The sequence below is a fragment of the Dermacentor andersoni genome, chromosome 7, assembly GCF_023375885.2.
Source record: "Dermacentor andersoni chromosome 7, qqDerAnde1_hic_scaffold, whole genome shotgun sequence".
NCBI lineage: Eukaryota > Metazoa > Arthropoda > Arachnida > Ixodida > Ixodidae > Dermacentor > Dermacentor andersoni.
The window spans coordinates 6,142,075-6,170,059 of record NC_092820.1 but is presented as its reverse complement, the minus strand read 5'-3'; the positions used below and the strand labels follow the sequence as shown (position 1 = coordinate 6,170,059).

General features: G+C 49.2%; 1 pseudogene; it reads left to right on the top strand.

Moving 5' to 3' along the window:
• Positions 1 to 11,708: 11,708 nt before the first annotated feature.
• Positions 11,709 to 26,548, top strand: LOC126535657 (uncharacterized; annotated as a pseudogene).
• The last annotated feature ends 1,437 nt before the right edge of the window (positions 26,549 to 27,985 follow it).

Genomic DNA, 27,985 nt, shown 5'->3' with positions numbered 1-27,985 from the left:
GGCGTTTACCAGAACTTGAATGCATAGTGCATTTGCTCTACAAATAGATGATCATACAGCGGCTGTTTGTATCTAATATGACCAGTGAACATGTCTCAAGTAATTTCGTTAATGCGTAATGTACTTGCAACATATTTACGATAACTTGTGTTAATGTGTGTAACTACTGAATATGGCTAAGGGAAACGCTCTGCGAACTTAGGGTGGCTAACATATCTGCACTGGTCAGCAAATTTTGCAGTGATGTGCCTGCGACCACGAAAGTCAGCCCACTGCAAACCTCATGCTACCTTCCGTAGTGGCCCCACTGCAAATTCCTAAATTTTCTTGCTACCCAAAGTGTATTTTGTAACAGTTTAATTCATGCGCACTTTTACTAACCATGGTGCGTCATAAATACCTCCTAATGGCTGAGCTTGTGTGATGAAAATATTGAGTTTTTCTTTTTTTGTATAGATTGATGCGCTTTACTTCATGCGCTGGGATTATTTGAGAGTTGAACTCGTGATCTTCCTGCAACTGTTTTATTAAAATGAATAGTGTATTTTTATTGAGATTGTCAAATCATTCAGCTGCCTGCAGAAATTAGTCCTGTAGCTTCGTTCCTGTTAGCACAAGAAGTATAGCTTGAATGTCTATATGTTGGGAATTATTTATTTTTATCAAGTATATGTAGTGTATTAGCTAACCGGAACCGGGAACTATGTGAGCAATGCTTGGTTGCACTGCAGCCTTCTTAACGTGTTTTGAGATGCGGTGGGCTGAATTCCTGGCCTGCCTCCAGGTACTTCAGCTTTTGCATGACCAAAAGGATTGGTTGCCTTATTGGACTGCTGGGATGGATTTTCAAGAGCCGTGCAAATCGTTTTTCATCATTGCCCCAGAAGCAAACACAAAACCAAGCCAAACTTACTTTTTTTCAATGGTATGTAAAATGCCGGAGGCCTGCTGCACTGCTAGGGCTCATTATGAGGAACGTCCCTATTATGTTAATCTATAATGAATATGGACGTCCTGGGGATATCCGAGATACAGAACCAAATGTCCCACAAACGTCATTTGGACGATTGGTAGCACATATGTCCCAGAAGCGTCCTAAATCCTTGCAAAAACGTCCCTAGGACGTACTCGGGATTATGCAATAAAATAATCTATATTTAGACATATCTTCGACGTCCGAGTACCTCATTATGACGTTCGTGATACGTTTTTATCACCGCCCAATTCGCATGCAGGGGACGCTCCCATGGACATCCAAGATGGATCCACATGCTTCTAGATATGTCCTAGGGACGTTCGAATGTCCCGTTTCGGATCTCTTCTGGATATATCCAGGTCGTTGATGGTCCCATGGAGCATGTCGTTCCGTTTGGCTTATTCTTGTATGTGAAAAGGGGCGTGAGTGGGCATGGTGGCAACGCCAGGACGAAGTGCTCAAACCCATTTCTCTTGCTCATTCAGGAAATGCTCGGCTTGCTGCCTTTAACGACAGCGCTTCTTCCGGGATGCCATGCGCATCAACCCTCCGCCCTGGCCTGCTGCTCGCCGATACTGATGTCGGCGGTGCATCTGCCCCTACTCGCCCTCGCCGATTATGACGTTCTTCGCCGCGTGACCATGTCTTTCACGGATCCGGCAAGCCAAACGTCATCGAGACCCATCCGTATAAAAGGAGCTTCTTGGCGATCGGCTGGTAGTGGGCACGGCGGCAACGCCAAGATGAAGTGCTGAAGCCCATTTCTCTTCTTCATTCAGGTAAGAAACTACTGCGGAAAATCATACCGCAGCGACAACGTTTTCTTGCTGTTGCTGCTGTGCCCACGGTTCATTTACTCATTGATTGAAACGTTTGATAGCATAAGTACCTATGTGCGGTCATTGCTCCTGCTTAGTGGTAACATCGAGACAAACCCCGGCCCTCCATCGCAGATCAGCTAAAACTTATATACGAGGACATACAGGAAATAAAAATGGACAAGGCTGAAACTATGACAAAGTTAGAAGCCATTGATAAAAGGGTAGAAAAAATCACAAGGCTTAAAAAGCAGGTTTCCGACTGTCTGAAAAGGATAAGCGATATTGAAGGTGACCTTGCCTTCACGCGAAAGAAAATCATTTATGGCATAAAAGAGGAACACGGTGAAACCCCAGAAATTCTGCACGAAACAGTTTCTAAGAAAGTTTTCGGGGAAGTCCTAAACTTGAATACCCCAGCCATTCGAAGAATGCATCGCCTCGGAAACCGAAAGCTGAATAACGAAGACGATAAAAGCAGACCAATAATTCTGAAGTTGCTTGATCACCGTGACAAAGCGACTATTCTAAATCGATGTTCTAGGCTAAAAGGGTCCGGCTATTCAATCGGCGAAGATTTTTCACGACCTATCGGGGAAGTAGGAAAGAAGTTGTGGGAAAAATTAAAGCAAACCGTGATCGCAAGGAAAAGGTGTTTCTAGTCTACGACAAAGTCCGCATTGATAGCCGCCTTTTCGCCTGGGACAACGATTCAAACGGTATCGTAGACTGTAAAAAAAAAAAAACGAAGAACACATCAGCATGCAGACGCGCAGCGCTAAAACCGCAATGAGCTACAATCATAAATATAAACGCGCGCAGCCTGGTGAACAAATTCCACGAGCTAGAAGCTGTTCTACTTGCTTACCAGCCTGATATCGCCGTCGTTACAGAGACATGGCTTCACTCGAACATTTTAAACCAAGAAATCGTGCCACCGGAATATGCAATTGTACGCAAAGATAGAAAGACAAGAGGTGGGGGCCTTGCACTGCTGTTTAGGCAAGGGATATCTTACAGTGTCATGCCTGAGGCTACAGGCATCGAGGCTGTTTGGTGGACCGTCCGTCTAAAAGATCATGTCTTCCATATAGGTGCAGTTTATCGGCCACCTGATGTTGAGCTACTATTCTTGGAATCTCTCTCAGAATATATGCAACAACACATTTCCTATGGCAGCAAAATAATAATGGCGGGAGATTTTAACTTGCCTGACATAGGGTGGAATTCAATGACCCCAGGAAATGTTACGCTTGACACCATATGAGATATCCAGTTAGCATATAACCTGACACAAATTGTCGATTTCCCAACCAGGGTAGTCGCTACCTCAAGTTCACTCTTAGACGTTGTGTTTATTAGCGACCATTTCCTTGCGAATACTGTTCACGTTGAACCCCTTGAAGGATTACCTCATCATGAGATAATATTTTGCTCTTTACAATTCCCAAATCCTGTACGAACGCTCGGTCCTATAAAGCGAGTGCTCTCGTTCTAAGAAGCAGACGATGCAGCTATCATGACCTACGTTGCCTACAAATATCAAAATTTTTTGACCTCATTTCCGACCAGCAGTCGTCCATCAATGGAGTGTGGACCGAGGTTAAAGCCATTCTGACGCACTGCATAAACGCCTTTGTTCCAGTAGTTCAAAGAAAACGCAGTCCATGGGTATGTCGAGACATAATCCACTTGAAGGGCAAAATAAAGAGACTTAGGAAAAGAAGAAAGTCGCATATGTGTAAAAAAAAAACTGACTCGGAAATAACACTGCAAACGACGTCATCGAAAAATGAAATACGTTGTGCCAAAAACAGTTTCCTCAAAAATTCATCACACAGGTTTATCAGGAACTCGCCTCAAAAATTCGGGCGCTACCTAAGCGTGAAACGCTCTAACGTGCCCTCCATGAATGGTCAGAAAAGTAAGCAAAAAGCTAACGCGTTTAACAAGTACTTTCAATCCATTTTCACCGTCAATAATGGTTCCCTGAACCACTTCGGCCCTAGCAACTGCCAAGAAAGCGTTTTGGGCACCCCAAAAATATCACAAGGTGGCATATTATCTGTCTTGTTGAATTTATATGAAAAGAAAAGCAATGGTCCAGATCGAATTCGGAACAGTTTCTTGAAAAGGCACGCAGAACCAGTAAGCAAGTTTCTTCATTTAATTTTCTTAAAGTCACTCCGTGAGAGCCGCCTTCCTGCAGATTTGGAGGTTGCCAAAATCATTCCCATACCTAAATCAGCTGACACATCTTGCCTGTTTAACCACCGGCAAATTTCTTTAACATGCACGGGCTGCAAAATACTAGAGCACGTAATCTTGAAACAGTTAAGAGAATTCACGGAAGCAAACAATTTAATCCATTAAACCAGCACGGTTTTCGAAATGGTTTATCAGCAGTCACCCAACTCGTGGAAACCCTTCACGACTTAAAACATTAATGAGCTACTACAGGCCGACATACTCGTTATGGATTTCTCTAAAGCGTTTGATCGTGTTTCCCATGTTAAATTGCTTCACAAACTTAACCGCCTACTTGGTAACGGCCCTATTGTTGGCTGGATCAATGACTTTCTGTCAAACCGCTCCCAATACCTAGAATACAATGATCACCTTTCTGATGCTGTCCCTGTTTTGTCCCGCGTTCCCCAGGGCTCTGTTGTGGCCCCACTTCTGTTCTTGTTATACATAAATGATATAACAAACCAAGTCGACGTCACCATTCGACGTCACTGCGCGTAACCGCGAAGATCAAGCAAAACTGAACAATTCCGTAAATAAGGTAGTGCAGTGGTGTGCAGACTGGCAAAGGGTGATAAATTCCGACAAAAACTGTCTGCATGTTGGTCACAAACAAAAAATCAAGCCTGCAGTTCCCGTACGGTTTCAACGGCACTACTCTACATAGCGTCACCCAGTATAAATACTTAGGCGTAATCATCTCATCCGACCTCAGCTGAATGCGCACATGCAGTACGTAGTCAAAAAAGCCTTGAACAAACTGTTCTACCTCAAACGCACCTTATCGTATTCCACCAGCCAGACAAAGCAGCTTGCTTACGTCAGGCTTATGAGACCGGCACTCGAATATGCCAACATTCCCACATTCCAAAAACCACATTCATACGCTGGAAAGCATACAAAGCTGCCCGATTTATCTATAATCGTGTTAAATGACCAGTTTCACCAACCGAACTTCTTTCTCGCGCAGGCCTTGCTACCCTCGAAATTCGAGCTAAGGTTCAACGATTGAAGTTGCTATACTTGGTATTACGCAGTGAGCTGAAGTTGGATCCCGCCACCTTTCTAAAGTGCAAACACACTAGACGGACTCGGCATAAGCACCCTTTCACGCTAGAGGAATTTCTTTGTAAGAACAATACTTCTTTCTTTTCATTCTTTCCGCAAGCTGTGCGAGAGTGGAACTGCTTAAACCTTGCTATTACTGCCCAGCCCACATTAGAAACATTTACAAATCATCTAGAAGAAGCAATCGCAATCACAACTTAGTGTTTTAGTTATTTTTATTTTTTTCTGCAAGAGCAATTGTGGGAAGACCAGTGTGTTATTCAATAAATGTAAGCGTCCATGATTTTCTATGCCAACTCCTTGTTTGTTCAGTGTTTGCTCATACTGTACTTTTTTGATGACCATATGCCCACTCCTGTAATAATCCCTATCGGGATTGACAGTATTGTGAAATAAATAAATAACAATAAAGTAAAAGGAACTGATCAATATGGTGCTGGAACTAACCGCGGTTCACCGCTTCTTTCCTTATGTAGGACTTTGGTGAACAAGCTTCATTTTAAGGTTTGCACACAATGATCAGAAGTGCCATTAGAGGCAGAATGATAGGGAGGGATTTAGTTTGGCGGATTCCATAAAGCTTGAAAAAAAATATCAAAGCAGGCTAAGGAGAACTGGGCACCACTGTCCATTACTATTTTTTCAGGTTATCCGTAGCCAGAAAACGCATTTCCTATCTTTTGCACCGTCTTCTCACTGCTTGTTGTGTTCCTCGCGAGAACTTCCAGCAACTTTGAATGGGCGTTCAATAGCACAAAAAACCACTCTTTATCATAATATGCAAAGTCAAGATGAACTCTTTGCCATCTGCGTGCAGGCCATCCCAACGGTAACAGCGGAACTTTGGCTGCATAATTTTGGGTCAAGTGACACGTGAGGCAGGCCTTCACCGTTGGTTCGATGTCTTGGGTTAAGCAGGGCCACACGTGGCTGTGCGGTAACATTTTCACGGGTTCCACTGCTGGATGACTTTCATGCAACATCTACAGAACGTTCCGCCGGAGGGACAATGGCACAACAACACGGTTTTCCCACGTTACTCAGTCGTGTTCTCCGGAAAGTTCTCTTTCTCGACGAAAATACGGCATTATTGCTCAGACATATTTTAGATGGCCACCCATTTTGCGTTAAAAATAAAACTTTCGAGAGCACGTTGTCTTTCCGCGTATCAATCCTGGTCTGTTTTTAGGTGTAGGTGCTTCGTTAATTGCACACAGCTTTTCGTAAGAAGCCGTGACTCCTCTTTCGCCAAAAAGATGAGTGAAGTAAAATATGAATTTCTGAAAAAAAAGTTTGTTCTTTCTTTGTGCAGTGTGACTCGTCGCTGCTTGAACTTCATTGGCGCGCATTCCACTTTCTCGTAGCACTCTGCCATTGATTGCTCCGTTATGAGAGCATCTTGACAGTATGATACCCAGTCCAACTCCTGCAGCACTTCATCCATGGCGGCTTGAAAAATCGCTTGGGCACTAGTAATTACGTATTGCAAGCGCATGTATTTGAAGTGTCCCATATGTGTGTTCACTGTGACGTGTGACAGGGGGGGGGGGGCTTGGTCTAGCTGTTGTTACTGATAAGCTGTATGAAGAGCCAGTACAGCAAAGTATTGGCATCCACACAAGGTTACGAAGATGTCTTCTATGACGGGTAACGGGTAATGGTGGGTCCGCATAGCAGGATTCACAGCCACTTTTAAACGCCGCTAATGCGGACTTGGGCATTGGGTTTCGAGATTAGTAGCAGGAAAGTTGCTTAGTAGCTCTGTTGAACTGGAATTAGCATTCCGCTATTCACCAACGACTGTAACTGTTATAGAAAGGGCGTCTCGCAACGCGAAAGCCACCGGTCTCGCCTTGCAGAAGCCTGGCACTTTGCTTTCCTTCAGGATCTATTTTAACGGTCTGCCACTTATTAATTCCAGCGCCGGTTCAAACACCTCGGCTAATTTCCCTATCAGTGTTGCTGCTTTATCGAGACTGATACAGCACGCATTCATCCATTCTAGTTTTAACACCTCCAACCAATCCCGGCCCAGCTACAAGATTCCGCATTTTTCCGTCATTCGTAGCATCACATGTGGCAGATTCACTTCCTCATCATGATGCTCTACGAGCCCGTCACATTTACCAAGCACTTTCAAGGAAACGCCACCATAAGTTTTGAACCGTAAGGTGTATGAAGTATGAAGCCATAGGACAGTCAGACCAATATTCCTTATAAGCACTTTCTGGTGCGATAGAAACAGTCAACACTTCCGTGTCACCGTCACCGTCAACAGTCACCGTGTAGCTACGAGTGATGCCGTCACAGGAAAAGGTATTAAGCAGCAGTACGTAGCTTTCACAGTCTGTTTCTTTCGTGTATTGTGTGCCGCCTTCCATAGTAGGTATCCCACGTAACGGCGTTTAACAACGCCTAGCTAGATGCCCCGTTCGGTGGCCAACACGGCACTGGTACTTCCGGAATGGACCAGTATTGGCGGTGTGGTGTCGACCCCATTGGAAACATCCTGTTACCTAGGTTCCTGCCTTGCCCATGTCTCTTTTCTGTCCGTTTTACCACGCGTTCTTGATTCAAACCTCTCGCAGTGAACATGCCGTTTCGCCGTATTCATTTCTTCAGCTTTCCTAGACGAGTTCTGCTGTCCTTTATGTCAGTGCAGGCGAGCTCTATGCTCTCCGTGACTTCGCATGCGTCTACGAACGACAATTTTCTCCTCTCCAAGAGTTCGGCTTGAGCAACCTGATCAATTAATCCAGCGACAAAACGGTGTCGCAAAGCGTCATCTAGGGAGTCGCCTAATTCGTACGATGGCGAGCTGTTTTATTTTGATCGCAAATGCTGCCATGGATTCATCTTCTTCCTGTATTTTACGGTTAAACCATTCCGCAAGATCCGTCCTTTTTGGAGTGTAGTAAGCCTTAAAATCTTTAACGAGGTCTCGATACTCCTTTTCTGGTTTTTCAGGAGCCAGGAGGTTCCTCAGTGTTTGATATGCTTTCTTCCCCATGGCTGTTACAAAAACGAATACCTTAAACTCTGCGCTCACCTGGGTGGCTCGAATGTAATGTTCAAAGCTCTCGATGTAGGACTCGAAGTCTTCTTCCCCATGTTCGATGAACTGTTCGAATTGATTGCGCGCAGCCATGTGGCCACTTTCCACCAATGGACCCCGACCCAACAGTTATGGCCCCTGTTCGCTCCGTCATCATCTTCGCGCTGAAGTGACTCATGTAGTGCGCATGAAGCCATGTTATGCGCGTACATGAACGTCCAGATTGGACCTCATGAGCTCCATTTCTTGCTATAAACTCCGCTCAACAAATTTTGACGCGACCGAGACGGCCGCTTTTCGCATGGTGGACAATTGAACGAATCATGTGGGGCTTGCATCACAGAAGGCGCGCGCAGTGGTGGACGCCATGAAAGACGCTGGAGTGCTTAGACTGCACGCTCTTCTGGTCCGCCGTTAAAGAGGCAGCGACTATTTTGCCAGCCTCTGTCTTCAGGGGAGAAGGAGGAGGCGACCAGTGCGGATGTGGAATTTTCGACTCCCGCTTCTGTACACGTTTTCAGACTGATTGTTGTGATTCGTAGCAACGAAATGTGCACTATTCGACGCAGTTTCTATTAAGGAACACGCCGATGTCCGATGTTTGCTGGTCAGTGAACTCTTTTTCAATTTTCGAGACTGTTTAGGTTTGACCACGCCGCGGCTCAGCTAGCCCTGCCCGGCTACGCCTATCGTCGGCGGCGAGGAGCGAGGAGGCCCAGGCGTCGTTTGTACATGTGGGCGGCAGCATGCCCGCTATGGAGAAGACAGTAGTGGAGGGAGAGGAGAGAGAGAGAGAAACAATATTATTGAGCCGAGCTCGACACCTTCCTAGACGCCGTCGATGGAAGTGGTTCCCTGTTCACGGGACTCATATACTTTCTTAGCCACCTGGCCCCTGGAGATCAGGACGAGCTGGTCTTCCAGGGCGGGGCTAGTTAGCAAGATCTCCCATCGCTTGGTAAGCGTGGATGAGGGATGGGGTAGGGCAGTGGGGTAGGTAAGAGGTGGGGGATTGCCTTGATGAAATCGCATACTCCACTGACGTGTTGGAGCGTGCCTAACTGAGTTTGCAGAAGTTACAATCCTCCACGTACCTTTCCGGGTTCATATTGTTTTGAAGGTAAGGGTGCGGGAAGGATCCTACCTGTATATGCCTGCAGCTCGCTTGCTGTTCTCTGCTAAGCGATTTGTGAGGATCGGGGTAACGGCGCCTCTCCGTCTTATAATGGTTCGTAATGTCTCTATAACGAATTATGGACTGTGGCTCACCTTCCTCTAACCGGTGTTCTATCTCTCGGGCGAACTGGTGGGCAAGTTCGTTGCCCTCCAGCCGAGAGTGAGCCGGTTTCCATATTAACTCAACTTTCCTTTCAGGTACGTCGCGTTTACTTTTGAGAATATCTAGTGCCGCAAGAGTCATCCACCCCTTTCTGTAGTTGTTATACGCCTTTTGCGAGTCGGTGACAATTCTTCCCACATTGGGCTGTGCGAGTGCTAGCGCTATCGCGGCCTCTTCTGCCACCTCCAGAAAAGACGTCTTGATGGAGGCGCAGGTTACGAGCACATCCCGCCTCGTAACTGCCAGCGTGGCTTTCGATGAAAACTTGGGTAACGAAGCGTCTGTGAAGAGAGTGACTCCCTCTTCCTCTTCTACTATTTGGCCCAAAGTCTCCGTCAAGGCCGCTATACGAGCCGCTGTGCGGCCGTCGTTACGACCCGACCTCATGTTTCTAGGCAGTGGCTTACTGTGGATTTTATGCGCCCACAACCTGGGTAACGGTCCCGTTTTCTTCCGCTCTGCCTCTTGCCAGCCCAACTTCGCAAAAACGCGACGTCCCGCCGACGTCTGACTGAGTCAAACTCTTTGATTAGACAGATGAGCTTCTATTAACTCTTCGACGACGTTGTGCTTGGCCATGCCGAGAAGCTTCTCGGTCGAAGAATGCTTCGGAATGCCCAGCGCCATCTTGGTTGCCTTGCGTATAATGACGTTCAACTGGTCCCTGCCTTTGTTCAGTAACCTGGGGTACGGCGCCGCGTAGACGATGCGCGACGTCACGAAGGCCTGGACGAGCGTCAGTACATCGTCCTCCTTCAATCCCTTTTGTCTGTTTGTGACTCTTCTGATCATGTTCGAAATGTGTTCCATGGAAACCTTGATTTTGTCGATCGACGCCCCCACCTTGCCATTGTTCAGGAAGCTGATACCCAGGATACGTGCTTGCGTGGTTGGTGTTATGGTCGTCCCGTCGATGGTGATGCGTACATTCTCTTGGTCTCCTTTCTTTCTTCGTGGATTGATGACAAGTAACTCTGACTTCTGTGGCGAGCAACTGAGGCTGCATGATTTAGCGAACTCGTGCACGGTCTTTGCCTCTCTCTGAAGGGTCTCTTCCATCCAACTCTCCGACTCTGCCCTCGAAGTCCACACAGTGATATCGTCTGCATAGAGAGCGTGATCTATGCCCTCTATGTCTTGAAGGAAAGCCGGGAGTGGGAAGAGCGCCAGGTTGAAGAGAAGCGGCGAAAGAACTGATCCTTGCGGGGTGCCTCTGTCTCCCTGGGCTATCGGTTTCGACTTCTCCTCTCCGATTTTGATCGTTGCCGTTCTGTTGCTTAAGAAATCTTGCACATATTTGAATACTCGCTTTCCGCATTCCGTTTGCCGCAGGTTACGGAGAATACTTTCGTGTGTGACGTTCTCAAAGGCCCCCTTGAGATTGAGCGCCAGGATAGCTCTTGGCGTAGGGCTCTTCGCTTGCTTGATAACCAGCTCGTGTAGTTGCACCAAGACGTCTTGCGTGCTCAGGTGCCTCCGGAATCCGTACATGGTCGGTGGCATCTGATCAGTGACGTCGAAATGTCTCTGTAGTCTCCTGAACACTATACGCTCGACCCCGTTCCCTACACACGACGTGAGGGAGATGGGGCGCAGATTGTCGACGTGGGGTGGTTTCCCTGGCATCTCCCGAAAAGAAGCGAATCGCCCAGTCTGGACGATGGCAATGGGCAGAAACAAGAAGATGAAACCAGGATCGACCGCTCCGGACCAATTCAACGAGGAAGGAGCAGAGATGATAGGCGGCCACCGCACGGCCGGCCCGCAGAGCGCGGTCAAGTGCCTAGTCACCGCATCGAGGCTCCCCCGGCTACCTATGGACCACATTCGCATCACAGTGAGACTGAGAGACGGCCTCGACGTGAAAAGAGGAGTCAAATTTGCTTGGCGCAAGCGCTAGCACTGGCCGCCTCACTCACGACGAACGAGACCGAGGTAGGCATCGTTTGCCCGAACGCAACCCTGAACATTTTCGTCGTGTCCAAGCCGACCGATAAGAACGCGAACGCATACGCCGGAGTTCACAAGCTTCACCAAAGAGAAGGCACATTGAAACTGGCCGCATACATTGCGGCGCCGGACAACATCAGCAAGGGGGTTATCACGGGAGTGGACCTCGAAATCAACGAGGCCCAGCTTCAGGTCATGATCGTGAAACAAAGAAATCCCAAGGCCTAGGAAACCAAGCGGATGAAAAGCACCTCGATGGTAGTAGTGCTCTTCGACGGCATGAGAATGCCGAACTGTGTCACCTGTGCCATAAGCCTAATGCGCTGCACGCTATACAGGCGGCACAGCGACGTGTGGAAAGGGTGTGGTGACTTCAGCCACAGAATCGACGTCTGTCCAAACCCTGGCAAGAAGAGGTTCCGCGGCTGCGGAGTCAACAACCCGGCTGAAGACCACCAGTGCTCGCCCAAGTGTGCCTTCTGCGAGGGACAACAACCGACGGCGGACGGCAAGTGCAAGCAACGATATCAAATCCTGTACGTCGTGCGGCGCAGGAGGCGCAGACGCATAAACGCGAAGAAATCGCGGCTGCAAAGTTAACCGCAAGAGCTGGAGAGATGATCACGCGATTCCAGCGTGGCAAGCGCCACCAGACGGGGACGTTCGACAACGCCGACACGACGACAGCGCAGCCGTTCGAGAAGCCGCTCCCGCTCCAGGGGCGCACCCGCTCCTAGGTGCGCATGCAAGAGGAACCGACCTGTGCGGACCGGGCCAAGCCGAAGCCGCAGCCGAAACCACAATCAAAGGTAACGCAGGTAGCATTGCCAAAGCCTAACAAGGAATACACTAGAATAGTTCATCTAGCGGAAGAAGACGCTCACCTCAAGGAGGAGATTCAGCAAATGCGGGCGGATTTCGAATCGTTTCGGAAGCAAGGTTCCACTCCCCAGCTAGTCGAACAGCGACAGCAGGTGCCGCAAAGTACACCGTGCCCGCAAGGGGAGCAGTTGGTTCGCTCGTTCAAACGCAGGGCCCCTCCCCTGACGGAGGAGTGAAACCTGGCGGAATCCGAGTACAGCAGCATCCTATTGGGAATTCAGCAGTCAATTAGTACTTTGCAGCTAATGATCCAGCAACTAGCGGAAAGCATGGAAGCGCTCGCGCCACAACTGACGTGTATGACATGGCACCTGCAGGTGCTAAACAAATCCAAGGTATCAGTCATCGCGAACAACTCAACTAGAGAGCTCGTGTGGCAGCGGAATTGCGCTAGCTTCAAAAGGCTCGGCTCCGCCGTTACAATTCGTTGCCTCACAGGCGGACAGACCGCACGTCATAATCTTACAAGAAACTTTGGGTAGCGAGGCGACTCTGCCCGGCTACCGAGTAACCTCGTCGAAATTGGAACTAGATAAGCACGGAGTGGCGATCACCGTTGCGAACAAATGCTATTTCCAGGAATGAGATTTGAAATTAGGCAACGCGAAAGCGGAGGTAACCGCGATCGAAATCATACCGAACGGTTGGCTGAAAAACAGCGTATTTGTAGTAAGCGTGTACAACGTGCCCTCTGACAACAGACAGTCGTTCGCATTGATAATAACGAAGGCGACCTCAATGGCCAGGGGGGCCCCGCTAATAATGGCGGGAGATTTTAACGCGCTCCACGAAGCCTGGGGTTAGGCGAGTCGAATTCCTAAGGGAGAGCGGCTATTGGAGGTAGTCACTAAGTGCTCGCTAGAGCTGGTGCAAACCCCCGCTATCCGACTCGACTACGCACGTTGTTGGCGCGGGACACGACGCCCGACCTGACCTTCGTCAAAAACCTGTGAGGGGCCGAGTGGCGCAACCTGCACGAGAACCTCGGCAGCGACCACTACATACTGGCGGTGGCGATCCCCATCAGGGCGGCACCACTGAGAGAATTTAAGGTCACGAACTGGGACGCCTTCACCAAAATAAGGAAGGAAGACACATGTGAATACGCGGACCTAGACAACCTCTTTAGAAGGCTCAAGGAGGACGTTAGCACCGCTGAACGTGGAAAGGATGGACGCGAGATTCGCACAACTATTAGAGGTAAATAATTCCATGACTGCCAGGTGGAAAACACAAAAACTAAATAGCAGACTGCGAAAGAAAGTAGCGGCACTAAACCGAGAAATCGAAGTGCACTCGATGGAGTTTTCAAGCAACAGTCGAATGAGGTGTGCACGCCGGTAGATGGACAAATAAGAGCCGGAGGCAAATGGAACCTCCTAAGGAAACTGTTAGACGACAGACAATCCAAAGGCAATCAGAGATTGTCAGTTGATAGGATTTTACAGAAGCAAAAGGAGCAGGGCAGAATGGAGAGCAAGCCCCTAAAGGAGCTGGCGGAGACGTATCTGCCACTGAGCCCGTCAGGCGACGGCGACTATCCACAATACGCCGGTCGAAGAACTCGCCGCGCCCTTCACGGAATCGAAAATTTCGGATGCCTTACAAGGCCTCAACGGACGCCTGGCGACGGGCCCGGACGGGGTCTCGAACAAACTGTTGAGAAACCTAGACGGAAAGTCGGTCGAGAAGCTCACCGAAGAAACTAACAGAGCGTGGGAAGCGGGACGAGTACCAGAGGTCTGGAAAGAGGCCTCCATCATACTAATACCAAAACCCGGTAAACTACTTGCGACGACTAACATGCGGCCGATATCGCTAACCTCGTGCATGGACAAGACGGCAGAACATGTCAAGCATAACCGAGTGTAGCGGTACATAGAGAGAGAAGGCCTGTTCCCACATAACATGAGGGGCTTCAGACCGGGCCTCTCTATACAGGACGTAATGTTACTACTCATGGAGCATATAATCGACGGCATGGGCAGAGACACCAGGGGCATACTGGCCCTGGACCTAACGAAAGCGTTCGACACGGTCAAACACATATTTCTAATGGAAACGATCTCGGTGATGGGGCTCGGCCGGAAATTGCACTCTAACATAGGCTCCTTGCTCAGAGACAGGAAGGCCACGATCAAAATAGGACAGGCCGCGTCTGATTGGTACACGCTGGGCGCGATGGGAACCCCACAAGGGGCGGTGCTCTCCACACTAATATTCAATCTAGCAATCAAAGGGCTATCGGACCGGCTGACGAGCGTGACCAACGTCAATCACGCCCTGTAAGCAGGTGACATTACGGTGTGGTGCTCGGGAGGGTTCGACGCAGAGGCCAAGCGGGCTCTTCAAGAGGCGCTGGTCACAATGGAAGAGTACCTGAAGGAAACAGAACTCCGCTTGTCACCCAGCAAATCGGAACTGTTGCTGTACAGGCCTTCGAAACAAGGCATGAGGAATTTGACGCCGTTTGATCAAATACCGATCAAATTACAAATGATCGACGGCAGGCCGATCCCCACATTGGACCCTATAAGAATACTGGGGCTGCTAATTCAGGCTAAAGGCGGTAAAACGCAAACGGTCATGAAACTCACGTCCAAAACGGAAAACATGCTCCGGCTGATCCTCAGAGTGACCAACCGCAGGGGAGGGCTCAGCGAGAGCAATCTCATCAGACTTTACAACGCCTTCTTCATGAGTCACGTAAATTACGTAGCCTCGGCGCTCAAATGGACAAGCAGAAACGCGGCCAAGATAGAGACACTGATGCGCAAGAGCATCAAGAGGGTGCAAGGTCTTCCGATCACTACAAGCACGGAGCGGCTCGATCTGTTAGGTGCCCACAATTCGCTAGCCAAAATCATGGAATCACAGACCAAGGCACAGGTCGTGTGGCTGTCGACCACCAGGGCCGGCAGACACATCCTAGAAGGAGCAGGCATGAGTTCAGAGGCACAGTGCAACGCACGCAAGGTCACGCTGAGCGTGGCAGTCAGGAACACGTTCAAGGTAGAACTGCTTCAGAGAATTGTCCACCCGCGATTCGACGAGGACTGCCGAAAGGCGAGGGCCCGAGCACTGCTGAAATCCACCGTCAACTGCCCAGGACTGGCGGCATTTGTAGACGTGGCCCAGTGCGGGCGCAGAAACCGGTACTCGATACGCTGGGATGGGACAATCAGTAACGCGGCATCGGTGAAAGGTGTAACGTCTGAAGTGGCCGAACAGGTGGCAACAGCCATGACAATGAGGAATCCCGAACGTCCTTACGTGTTCACTGATTCGCGATCAGCGGCCAGAGGATGTGCCTCAGGCTCGATATCGCGGGAAGCGGTGGCGGTCCTCGGGAAAGAGGGAGCCGCTGGTCATCACATCGTCAAATGGTTTCCGTCCCGCATGGGGGCCGACGTGCACCCCAACTTTCCTAACACCAACGAGCTGACGCACGACAGCGCGAGGACTCACGCACCACGGGGTCGTGGCGAGCGAAGTAGCGGGGAGGGAGGGGAGCACTGAGACACGCTTCTCACCTTCGACGAAATAACAACGCACTGTCAGCTGTCGAGGAGGACCGTCCGACTCCCCCACGCTAAACTCACTAGACCACAGTCATCAACATTCAGAATGCTTCAGACAGGGTCGTTCCCCTCGAGAGGCAGACTGAGGGACCAAACAACAAAATCTACCTTACCTCAGTAAGCAAGCCTTCATTGCGGTGAGGCCGCCTTATGTCACTCCGAAAGCTTCCTTACTGAGGGGCCCTCGATGAAGGCTTCCTTGGTGCTTCCTCAGGGTAAGGTAGCTCCAAAGATACCTTCATGCGTCCTTACGCCGCTCCTGGCCCTGAACGAGCGCTTCACCTCAATGCATAGCCACGTGACGTTTCGTTGCGCATGCGCGCTGTCGTCCACCTGCGGAGAAGTCCGAGCACGGTACATCTTGCCAGGCATGTTCGTTTCAGTCATGCATGCGGTGTGAAAGCGTTGGTAGGCGTTGGTGGGCGTTGCACGACGTCGGCGTGCCAGCGTTGCTGGAGCACATCAAGTTTTGCACTGTAATATGGTACTTTTTTTACGTTTAGTGAAAAAAACTACAAAACACACCCACGCATCTCTATATTAGCTCCTTAACTTAAAAATTGTGTAACGATACAAGATTTTTTTATTGAATAATGGTGTTCGCGTAAACCATTTAAGAGATCATCTCGAACACAGGCATGCGACAACCTCTCCTTACGTGAGGACGGGCGAAGGGATTTCAGAGTACGCTTGATTTCTCCATCGGTCCTTCGCTGTAAGGAGGCCTCACGTACGGTTTGGAAGCGCTCGAAGGAAAGGAACGTTTCATTGTTTGGGCCTGAGCCTTTATTCACCGGAGGTAGAGCCGTGATGCCCGGATTGTGGCGAATAATACTGCTCGCTAGCGCACATGCTCTGGCAATGCTCCGCGTCAAGCGGCACCGTGTTCAGTAAAAATGAAGACTGTGTGGACGCCCTGCGAAGCGACGACCACCAGACCCAGCTCCGGGCCATCGAGAGGGCTCACGAAAGGGCGGAGGCTCACGGGCTTCCCGTCCCAAGATGGGTGCGGCCCGCGGCCCCTGCCGACCACTAAACTAAAAATGGGTGTAGAGGGGTTTCTCAGGGCTCAATAAAGTTATTTCCTCCTCCTCTTTCTTCAACCTATGTTACAATACCTCTATGTGCGCTGTCATCTCGCCAGTTGGAGTGAAGTATGAGGCTGCAAGAAGGTAAATTCGCTCGCTGCAGCTGCAGCTTTTCGGCACGCCAGCGTTTTACAACGAGTGGGATGTGGTTATACTCACCTATGCGCCCGTGGCATTGTGCCGGTTAATTTAGTTAGTAAGCCAATGTTCACTAGTTTAAACGGCTGATAAAGCTACTATGCTTATTTCGTATAGCTGTCTCCTAATTTGCTATAACAACCGATGCTTCGCCTTTCTCGCGAAACTGCAACTTTTTTTAAGATCTAAGAAATAAAACCCAATAAAGAGAGGAGGTCGATATTGGCACACGAGGTGAAGAGATCTTCGCAGAGGCTGCCAAAGAGCAATTTGAGAGTAAGAGCAAATTGAGGAACTCCTGTGTTGCTTCGTACAGAGGGGAATGATTTTAAAATTGTTTTAACGCCATTGGAGATTTATTGTAAAGGAAACTGGGCACCATACTCATTTGAATATAGGCCTACTTTTAAAATCTGACCCAGAATGAGCCATCGGCAAAGCTGGCAAAATACTGAGATAGCTGAGCTCCTCCTTCGCGCCCGCCGTAAAACCAGTATGAAGACTATCTATACTGTCGTTAACAAACGCTGCATTCCTAACACACTCTACGACACCGAGGGCGATGCTCTATAGCGTGCCGAGGACGCATGCGCAGCATCTGACGAGGAACGCTTCTCTGGATGTTTCGACGAGGATGCAGCCTTTGGCATCGACCAGCGATGTCAGATTCCACAGTCATCGCCAGACTGTTGATTTAGCAGTCGATCTTAGAATAATCAAGTTAAGCGACGTTCAAAATTTATTATTTTCCTCAAGAGAAATGGTTCGACCTATTTTGGTGCTTGACTCTAGTAAATACGCTGTCATGTTTGTCCTAAATAAAGAACTGCATCTTTTCCTTCTTGAGCCGATTTAGTCTCTTTTTATTCGCCCCTACATATATCGTAAAGAATATTTATTGAGGTTTGTAGCGACAGCCGGTACTAGGATGCACCGAGCACAGTTCCTAGCCCGATCCTCTGCAGCGCCCTTGATGCTGTCGAAGCTGCTGACTCTGCGCTCACGTTCGTTACAATGACACCGCGGAATTAAAGGAGCCATCCTGGTGATATAGTTTTCTGGAAGGACGGTAGAATGGTGATAGGTCGTGAGACGCTGAACGTGAACGACTTCGCGGTTAAGACGTCGCATGTCGGACGGTGGCGTTAGCGGCTAAACCAGGTAATTAACGGTTGATGTTCTCTCGAGAATGTGGTATGGCCCGTCGTTCTTCAGAAGTTTTGAAGCGAGCCCAGGTGCGCTGTGTGGGACTAAAAACTAGACGAGGGCACCCGGGAGAAGGTGGGAGTCGAGTTCTGGGCATCGTGAACTGCTTTTTGACGGTTTTGATCGTCCGAGGCTAATTAGCGGGCCAGCTGGCGACATTCTTCGGCGTGTCTGGCGGCTTCCGAGATCGGCAGGCATTCAGAAGGGTCCGGTTGGTAGGGCAGAAGGGTGTCAATTGTGTGCGAAGGATGACTGCAGTAAAGAAGGTAAAAGGGTGAGAATATGGTACTGGCCTGAGTTGCGGTGTTGTAGGCGTAGGTGACAAACGGAAGAACTAGGTCCCAATTAGAGTGATAAGGTGAGAAATACATGGTGAGCCTGTCACCAGGAGTTCGATTAAAGTGTTCCGTGGTACCGTTAGTTTGCGGGTGATACGCCGTGCGTTTACGATGAACAACAGACCATTCAGCAAGCAGTTCGATGACTTTAGATAAGAAGGCTCTGTCGCTTAAAAGTTCACGTGGACGCCCATGACGAAGAAAACAGCGTAGTATCAAATTGGTGACCTCCTGCGCTGAACCACTTGGTAGAGCAGCAGTCTCCGCATAACATGTTAAGTGGCCTACCGCAACGATTATTCCCCTGTTGCCGGTAGGAGGCAACGGAAATGGCCCGTAGAGAACTATGCCCACGCGATCAAAATGTCGGGATGGGCATTGTAAAGGCTGGAATTCACGGGCGGAGTTGTGCGGTGGCGCTTTGCGGCGTTGGCACTCATGACAAGAGCGGACGAAGTCTCGAACGAAATTGTACATTCCCCGCCAGTAATAGCTGTGTAAGCTCTTTCCTAGGTCTTGAAGACTTCCGCGTGGCCACACTGAGGGTCGACGTGGAACGAGGAGCAGAGCTCTGATCGCAAGATTCTCGGAATGACGAGTAACCAGGTTCGTCCCTCCGGGTAATAGCGTCAATATAGTAGCTTGTCTCGAATCGCAATATGAAGAACTTGGCGCTGAAGCGTTCGTGAGGCTGGAACTTTCGATGCATCCGAGAGCCTCCGTAGTTTCGCAGACTGCACTCAGGTGTGACGTCGACAGTTCTACGCTGGGATCTTGAAGTATCCAACAAGAAAGACCACGGAGCGCCTATCTGTAGTGAATCTTCGCCGTATGAGCCGCTGCTGTCGCGGTCATCTATCAGGAGGCTATAAGACTGATCCCCGAAAGCACGCCCATCACATTGGCAGCAGTAGTAGCAGTGTGTATCTCAGCGCTCTAAGCCCGAACCTCTGTACTTTTGCAGGCTAGTAACTGCATTATTATTTTTGCGTAGCTTTTACCTTTACTTTTGATATTGTAACGATGTTAGTAAAACAAGGATATTTATTAAAGGCGAACTTGTGCCCACAAGTAAAAGTCACTGCGGTCGTGCAGGAATCCGCGGCAGTCGCGTTCTCAAACTGGGCTCGAACGGTCTTCCTCTTCTTCTCGCGTGACACCTCGTGCGCGTGCCGCATGCGAGCCGGGTCCAACTGGCTGCCCGTGCCACGAAGATCGCTTCCTGTTGTTGCTGAACATAACCACTGTACGGCGTGCACAGTGCCCAATGCAAAGGGCGCGCAACTTGAATGTCACCAAGTTTGTCATGGCATTATCCCCCTCCTTGCCGCATCGGCCCGATGCGTGAGAGGAAGCAGGGGTTCCTGTGGGCTATCACTTGTTTTTTGTTGTTGTTCATGACCTCTCCTGGTAGGGTTTCATGCGGACAACATGCACAACTTCCGTGGAGTTGCGCCGTCTTGGGCTCTCGTGTCCAGCGGTTTTCACTTCGTAAGTGACGTCGCTTATCCGACGAAGTATTTCGTAAGGGCTGAAGTATCGGCACAGAAGCTTTTCAGATAGTCCACGGCGTCGCACTGGGGTCCATACCCACACCTTGTCACCGGGCTGGTAATGAGCTTCACTACGGCGCTCGTTGTACCGGCTGGAGTCGATGCGTTGTTGGCGGCGTATTCGGTACCTTGCCATCTGTCGTGTCTCCTCGGCTCGTTGCAAGACATCATCTAGGTCAGATGAGTTATGGTTTTCTTCATCTAACGGCAACATAGCATCCAAAGTTGTGGTTACTGCTCGGCCGAATACAAGTTCAAACGGGGTGGCTCGTGTTGTTTCCTGAACGGCCGTATTATATGCGAAGGTGATGTATGGCAATATTTCGTCCCACAGCCTATGTTCAACGTCGACATACATCGAAAGCATGTCGGTCAGTGTTCTGTTAAGGCATTCAGTTAAACCGTTTGTCTGAGGGTGGCACGCCGTAGTTTTCCTATGATCAGTATGTGTCATTTGCAACAAGCATTTCATTAGGTCCGCAGTAAAGGCCGTTCCACGATCGGTAATAACAACTGCGGGAGCGCCATGCCTGAGCACGATATTGTGGACAAAGAATTTCGCAACTTCGACAGCCGTTGCATTGTACAGGGAATCAGTTTCTGCGTAACGGGTCAGATAGTCCGTGGCCACAACTATCCACTTTTTGCCTAAAGATGATGTTGGGAAAGGTCCAAGGAGGTCCATACCGACTTGTTGGAATGGGGCTTTTGGTGGCTCTATTGGCTGGAGGAGGCCGGCCGGTTTTACGGATGGAGTCTTGCGCCTTTGACACTCGCGACAAGTCTTGACGTAGTGCTGCACTGAGGATAATAACTTGGGCCAGTAGTATTTCAGACGAATCCTAGCGACTGTACGGCTCCCGCCCATGTGTCCAGACGTCGGCTCATCGTGACATGCATGCAAAACTTCTTCTCGCATAGATGTGGGTACGACAAGTAAAATCTTTGTCTCGCTGTTCTCGAAGTTTCTCTTGTAGAGGACACTTCCTCGCAGACAGAACGAGGATAGCCCCCTAGAGAAAATACGCGGCACTTGAACGTCCAGTCCCTCCAGGCGCTGTATAAGTGGAAGCAATTCCGGGTCATCTCGTTGTTGTTGAGCAATTCGTAACGCGTCAACAATGCCAAGGAACGGGAAATCCTCTTCTTCTGACACAGTTGTCTCGACGGGTGCGCGTGACAAGCAGTCGGCATCGCTGTGTTTCCTCCCGGATCGGTATACGACAGTAATGTCATACTCTTGAAGCCTAAGGCTCCATCTTGCTAGTCGTCCGGATGGATCCTTGAGATTCGCCAGCCAGCAAAGCGAATGGTGATCGCTGACTGCTCTGAATGGTCTACCATAGAGGTAGGGCCGAAATTTACATATTGCCCAAATGACTGCAAGGCACTCTTTCTCGGTTGCGGAGTAGTTTGCCTCTGCTTTCGAGAGCTTACGGCTGGCATACGCAATTACTTTCTCCTGGCCGTTATTCCACTGCACTAGTATGGCACCGAGGCCGACGTTACTCGCATCGGTATGAACTTCAGGGTCGGCTGTCTCATCAAAATGGGCAAGGATTGGAGAAGCTTGCAGGCGTTTCCTTAACTCGTCAAAGGCGTCTTGTTGTTTGCTTTTCCACATGAAAGGTTGATCATCTCTTGTCAGTATTGTAAGGGGCTCAGCAATGTTTGAAAACTTTTCCACAAATCTTCTGTAGTATGCGCATAAACCCAAGAAACGTCGCACTGACTTTTTGTCTGTGGGTGTCGGGAACCTCGCAACAGCTGCTGTCTTTTCGGGATCTAGTCGGACGCCTTCAGCACTGATGACGTGTCCGAGAAACCGAAGTTCATCGAAGCCGAATTGACATTTTTCCGGCTTAATTGTCAAGTCTGCTGCGCGAATAGCTTCTAATACTAGTCGCAGGCGCTCTAGATGTTGGTCAAATGTGGTGGAAAATACGACCACATCATCCAAATACACTAAGCATGACTGCCATTTCAATCCTGCAAGCACAGAGTCCATCATTCGCTGGAACGTTGCGGGTGCGGAACAGAGGCCGAATGGAAGTGCTTTAAATTCGTAGAGGCCATCAGGGGTCACGAATGCTGTCTTTTCACGGTCCCGTTCACCCACCTCTATTTGCCAATATCCACTCTTGAGATCCAGGGAGGAGAAAAACTTTGCACATCGGAGCCGATCTAAGGTATCGTCGATACGCGGAAGGGGGTACACATCTCGCTTGGTTACGCTGTTCAGTTTACGGTAGTCGACGCAGAATCGAAGTGTGTTGTCTTTTGTCTTAACCAGCACTACCGGAGACGCCCATGGACTGCTGGAAGGCTGAATAACGTCATCTGAAAGCATCTCCTCTACTTGCTTCTTGATGATCTCCCTTTCTTTTGGTGACACTCGATACGGGTGCTGGCATACCGGTCTTGTGGCTTCCTCTGTTATGATTGTGTGCTTCGCAAGAGACGTGCGCCGTACCTTCGAGGACGTGGAGAAGCAGTCAGAAAAATCCTTTATCAGGGCATATATCTGTTTCTTTTGGGCTTCAGGGAGTATCGGGTTGACGGTAATTGATCTGTCGACACTGCAGGTTCCTGGCAGGGCAGTTGACGTAGTTAGGCTGCATAATTCGGTCGCTTCACAGAACTCGTGGAAATAGGCAATAGCTGTTCCTTGTGCGATGTGTTGGAATTCATTACCGAAATTTGTAAGTGCGACATTTGCACGGCCATCGCTTAAGTGAACAAGGCCCCGAGCCACGCAAATACCTTTAATGAAAAGGAGCTCTATGTTTCCATCCGCTATGCCTTCGCGGTCGGAAAATCTTTCATTCTCCACAAGAACCATTATACTGCAGCGTGGCGGCACAGTTACGTCAACGTCAACGACGCGCAGTGCAGCGAGATGTCGCTCCTCCGATTCTTCCACAGGTATAGCTTGTTTTGTCGAGAAAGATACACTGGACCTACGTAGGTTAATTATGGCGCCGTTAGCTTGTAGAAAATCCATTCCCAATATAAGTTCCCGTGAACATTCTGGCAGTACAATAAAGTCAGAAACGTAAGTAAAGCCTTTTATCGTAAGTCTTGCGGTACATCGGCCAAGGGGCGTAATAAGATGGCCGCCTGCCGTGCGTATCTGCGGACCAGTCCACTTCGTCACAACTTTTTTAAGGTGCTTCGCCATCTTGAAGCTTACTACCGAATAATTAGCGCCGGTGTCGACTAAGGCATTCAGCTCGCATCCGTCTATTATCAACCGTAAATCTGACGTAATCGTTTCGTTCCTGCACCTGTAGACTGGAATTATCTCGTCACCGCACTGGAATCGCTTTGGAGGATCTTCGTAACTCTGGTTATCAGCGGCCTCACCTCCACAGGTCGCTTGCTTCAGTTTTCCTGGTGTGGGCTTGGTGAACGAGGCCTAGGCAATCTTGGAGACGCGCGTCGGCTAGGCGATCGGTAGCGCATGGGCGACGGTGATCGTGGTTGACGTTGGCGAGGGGTAACGGGGCTTTGTCGCGTCGACAGGTATTCTTCGATCTCCGCTGGCCGTTCACCGTTTCGGGGGCATGGTGCGCTTAAGGGAAAACCCCTTAACCCAACTTGACGGTACGGGCAGAACCTATACAGGTGACCCGCTTCTCCGCAGCGGAAACACAGAGGCCTGCGCTCGTGGTCACGCCAGACGTCACTTTTCCGGAGCCTTTGTTCCACAAAACGAGGTGCACTACGTGCTGAAGGCTGATAGGCAGCCGGTGGTTCCAGTAGACGAGGTGCACTGCGTACTGTCGACGGGTAGGGAACGGTCGTCGCAACTGCTCCACTACTGTGTACCGCGGGTTGGCTGAGTATGTCGGCGTACGTTGGGGTGCGCCGCGTCGGCTGTGGCTCACGCTATGGATCCCGTATGACGTTCCTGAGTTCGTCCCGGACAACGTCGACGATAGATAGTGCAGCTGGAGCCTGAGGTATCTGCAACTTGTTGAGCTCTTCCCTGATCACTGACCGGACAAGCTCCCGCAGGGCTTCCAGGTCGTTTGGCAGGCCTCCAGGGAAGACATGGACAGGTGTGCAGCTTGCCTCACGGTTGTATTGCCGAGCCCGCTGTTCCAGCGTCTTTTCGATGGTCGTTGCTTCACATCTGAACTCGGCAACCGTGCGCGGTGGGTTGCGGACGAGAACTGCGAAGAGTTCCTGCTTTACCCCACGCATGAGATGGCGCAGCTTCGTATCTTCACTCATGGTGGGATCAGCACGCTTGAACAGGCGGGACATGTCCTCGATGTACCTCGCCACGTTCTCGTTTGTGAGCTGGTTCCTGGCTTGAAGTGCGATTTCAGCCTTTTCTTTACAATCCGTGCTGGCGTACGTTGCTAGCAGTTGTCGTCGAAATTCCTCCCAAGAGGTCAAAGAGGGTTCGTGGTTTTCATACCACGTTTTTGCGAAGTCTTCCAACGCGAAATATACGTTACGGAGCTTCTGTCTCTCATTCCATTCATTAAAGCTCGCCACTCTCTCGAACAGTTCCAACCAATCTTCCGCGTCTTCGAACGAGTCACCATGGAATGTTGGCGGCTTGCGAGGTTGGCTTACGACTAGCTGTGCCGGTGTTACCTGGGTAGTCATTGTGGCGGCGTCCGTTGTGGGAGTTTCTCTTGGCAAGAAGAGAAGAGGGCCGAATTCGGGCGAGTCACCTCGAAGACGGCGGCTGGTCCGCTGGTGTACAGGTGTCAGTTCCACGGGATGGACTCGCGGGTTGTCGGGGCTACGCTGACTTTCGTTCGTCGGGCTTCGACTCATACCCAGCACCTCCTCCAGAAATGTAACGATGTTAGTAAAACAAGGATATTTATTAAAGGCGAACTTGTGCCCACAAGTAAAAGTCACTGCAGTCGTGCAGGAATCCGCGGCAGTCGCGTTCTCAAACTGGGCTCGAACCGTCTTCCTCTTCTTCTCGCGTGACACCTCGTGCGCGTGCCGCATGCGAGCCGGGTCCAACTGGCTGCCCGTGCCACGAAGATCGCTTCCTGTTGTTGCTGAACAACACCACTGTACGGCGTGCACAGTGCCCAATGCAAAGGGCGCGCAACTTGAATGTCACCAAGTTTGTCGTGGCAATATTACTGCTGCTGCTGCGGCCACAGTGAAACATGTCTCCGGGATGGCAGTGCAAAGTATGTGAAGAAGAGTGCGATGATTCAGAGAGATCAATGACATGAAGTGAATGTGATTGCACGTACCATACCGGAAAGTGTGCTGGCGTTTCGGACACCACAGTAAAATCGAACGGTGAAGCGTATCGCAGAGCATGGGCATGCACAACATGCCGACGCTCTACGTCGCGTTCACAGCTGGCAGTAAAGATGGTCAAACAACCTGACGCGCCAGATGATCAATCAATTCAATTATGGGGTTTTACGTGCCAAAACCACTTTCTGATTATGAGGCAGGCCGTAGTGGAGGACTCCAGAAATTTCGACCACGTGGGGTTCTTTAACGTGCACCTAAACCTAAGTACACGGGTGTTTTTCGCATTTCGCCCCCATCGAAATGCGGCCGCCGTGGCAGGGATTCGATCCCGCGACCTCGTGCTCAGCAGCCTAACACCATAGCCACTGAGCAACCACGGCGGGTGCGCCAGATGATGTCCGCGTGTGGTTGAAGACTATTAATGACAAACTGGACCAATTGCTACCCCTAAAAGAATCTGTTGAGAGCTTGGAAGATGCTGTTCACTTCATGAGCGAGCAGTACGATAAGCTTCTAGCACGCACGAAAAAAAATGAACGCGATGTCACGGATATCAAAGAAAGGATACTAAAGCTTGAAGAACGGGAGTAGGTCACACAGCTTAAGGCCGAGGTTGACTACTTGGAATGGCAAAGCCGTAAACTAAACCTGGAATTCCACGGAATTCCGCAAACTTACAATGAGAATTTATTGGAAGAAATAAATGCGCTAGCAGGAAAGGCCAAGCTCCCACAACTTTCGCAACATGATATTGTGGCGATCCATCGACTACCTGCTAAAAAAGGAAAAACGCCAGGTGTGATTTGTCCATTTGCCACACAAATGAAGCGAGATGAATGGTGGCAAAACCGGAAGAAGCTGAGCAGTGTAGATGATAAACTGTTTTTGGAAGAAAACATAACCAAACGAATTCGTGCACTTTTTTTTGAGGTGACAAACTGGGCAAAGATAAATGGTTTCGAGTACGTCTGCCATCACAACGGACGAGTCCTCGTGCGCCAAACTGACGGCGAAAGTGCGGTGGCCATTTCAAGTTCTTGCGATTTGAGTAAACTAAGATAAGGAGCATGGCAGTTTCTGAGATGACTAAATGATAATCATGGATAACGTCGACTTGGAATGTTACGTACTGCCGCATGGCTTCGAAAGGAACCTGGGACCAGTATATATAAAATCACTGAAGTGTTTTCATTTAAACATACGATCAGTAAAGCATAAAGTACGCGAACTTACTCTTTTTTTCCAGTAGCTTGATCACGTGTTTGACGTGATAATGCTTACAGAAACATGGAGCACAGATGACTCAACTGTTTTCTGAATTCCTTCTTATCAAACTTTCTATGCTAACCGGGCCAGTGGTCGCGGTGGTGGTGTATGCATCTTGGTAAAAAATACTTTCTCTTGTGAGTTACTTCAGACATTCTGCGTAAGCACAAGTGGCTGTGAGTTTATTTCATTGAAATTGCAAAAGATTGTAATCGCTGTTGTCTGTCCACCTCCGAACGGAATGATGACACCATTTTTAGGATACGTAGAAGGTTTTTTTTGGATTTGTAAATGATTAACATTTCGATCTCATTTTTGGTGGTGATGTGAATAATAAGTTGAGCAGTGATCCGTGAAAGGTTAAGCTGGATGCTCTATTAAAATCAAATGGCCTTACAAACGTTATTAATCTTCCAACAAGAGTGACACTGAATACGTCTACATTGATTGATATTTTTGTTACAAATGTAATGCCGGAGAGAATCAGAGCCGGAGTTATCGCGGCTGAGTTGAGTGATCATTTGCCTATTTTTTTATGCTGTAGTAAAAAGGTGAACATAAAACAAAATTCGCCTGCAAATTTAATACAGCCTATTACGCCGCAAAATCCTTCCTCATTAGTAGAAAAGCTTTCTTTGGTACCATGGGACACTTTGTATAATATTACAGATGCTTGCGCAGCTTACGAAGAATTCCTTAAAATCCTTAAACCTATATATACAGAGAGCGTTCCTTTTGTACGCTTAAAACAAAAGAGAAAAATTCCTAAGCCCTGGATAACCTCCGACCTGGCAGCGAAAATGCGGGAGAAAATACAATGTTTAGCAAATTTATTAAGAACAGAGATCCAGATGCACTGAAGAAGTTTAAAATTTTCGTAACAGTTTAGACAAAGAGTTAAAAAGAACAAGAAAACAACATTTTAACATTTTTTTACTTTCCTTTCTGGCTGCTCAAATGCTCTCTAGAAGAAGCTGAACTCAGTGTTACAATATAATGTTAAAAACCAATCCCCGGCGTGGAACCGGCGAGGTGGCGGTGACCCTTACAAGTTTTCTACTGCTCACGCAGATGTTTTCGGCGAACTTTTCCCCGGCGGTCCTTTCTCACGGATTACCGTTCGACGACGTATGCCTGGAATTGGTCGACAGCGGTTCTTCGTCTTCAACAGATTTGTTCGAGACCTTCGAGCTACAACAGTGTCCAGCTGGTGACGAATTTGAACATTTTCCG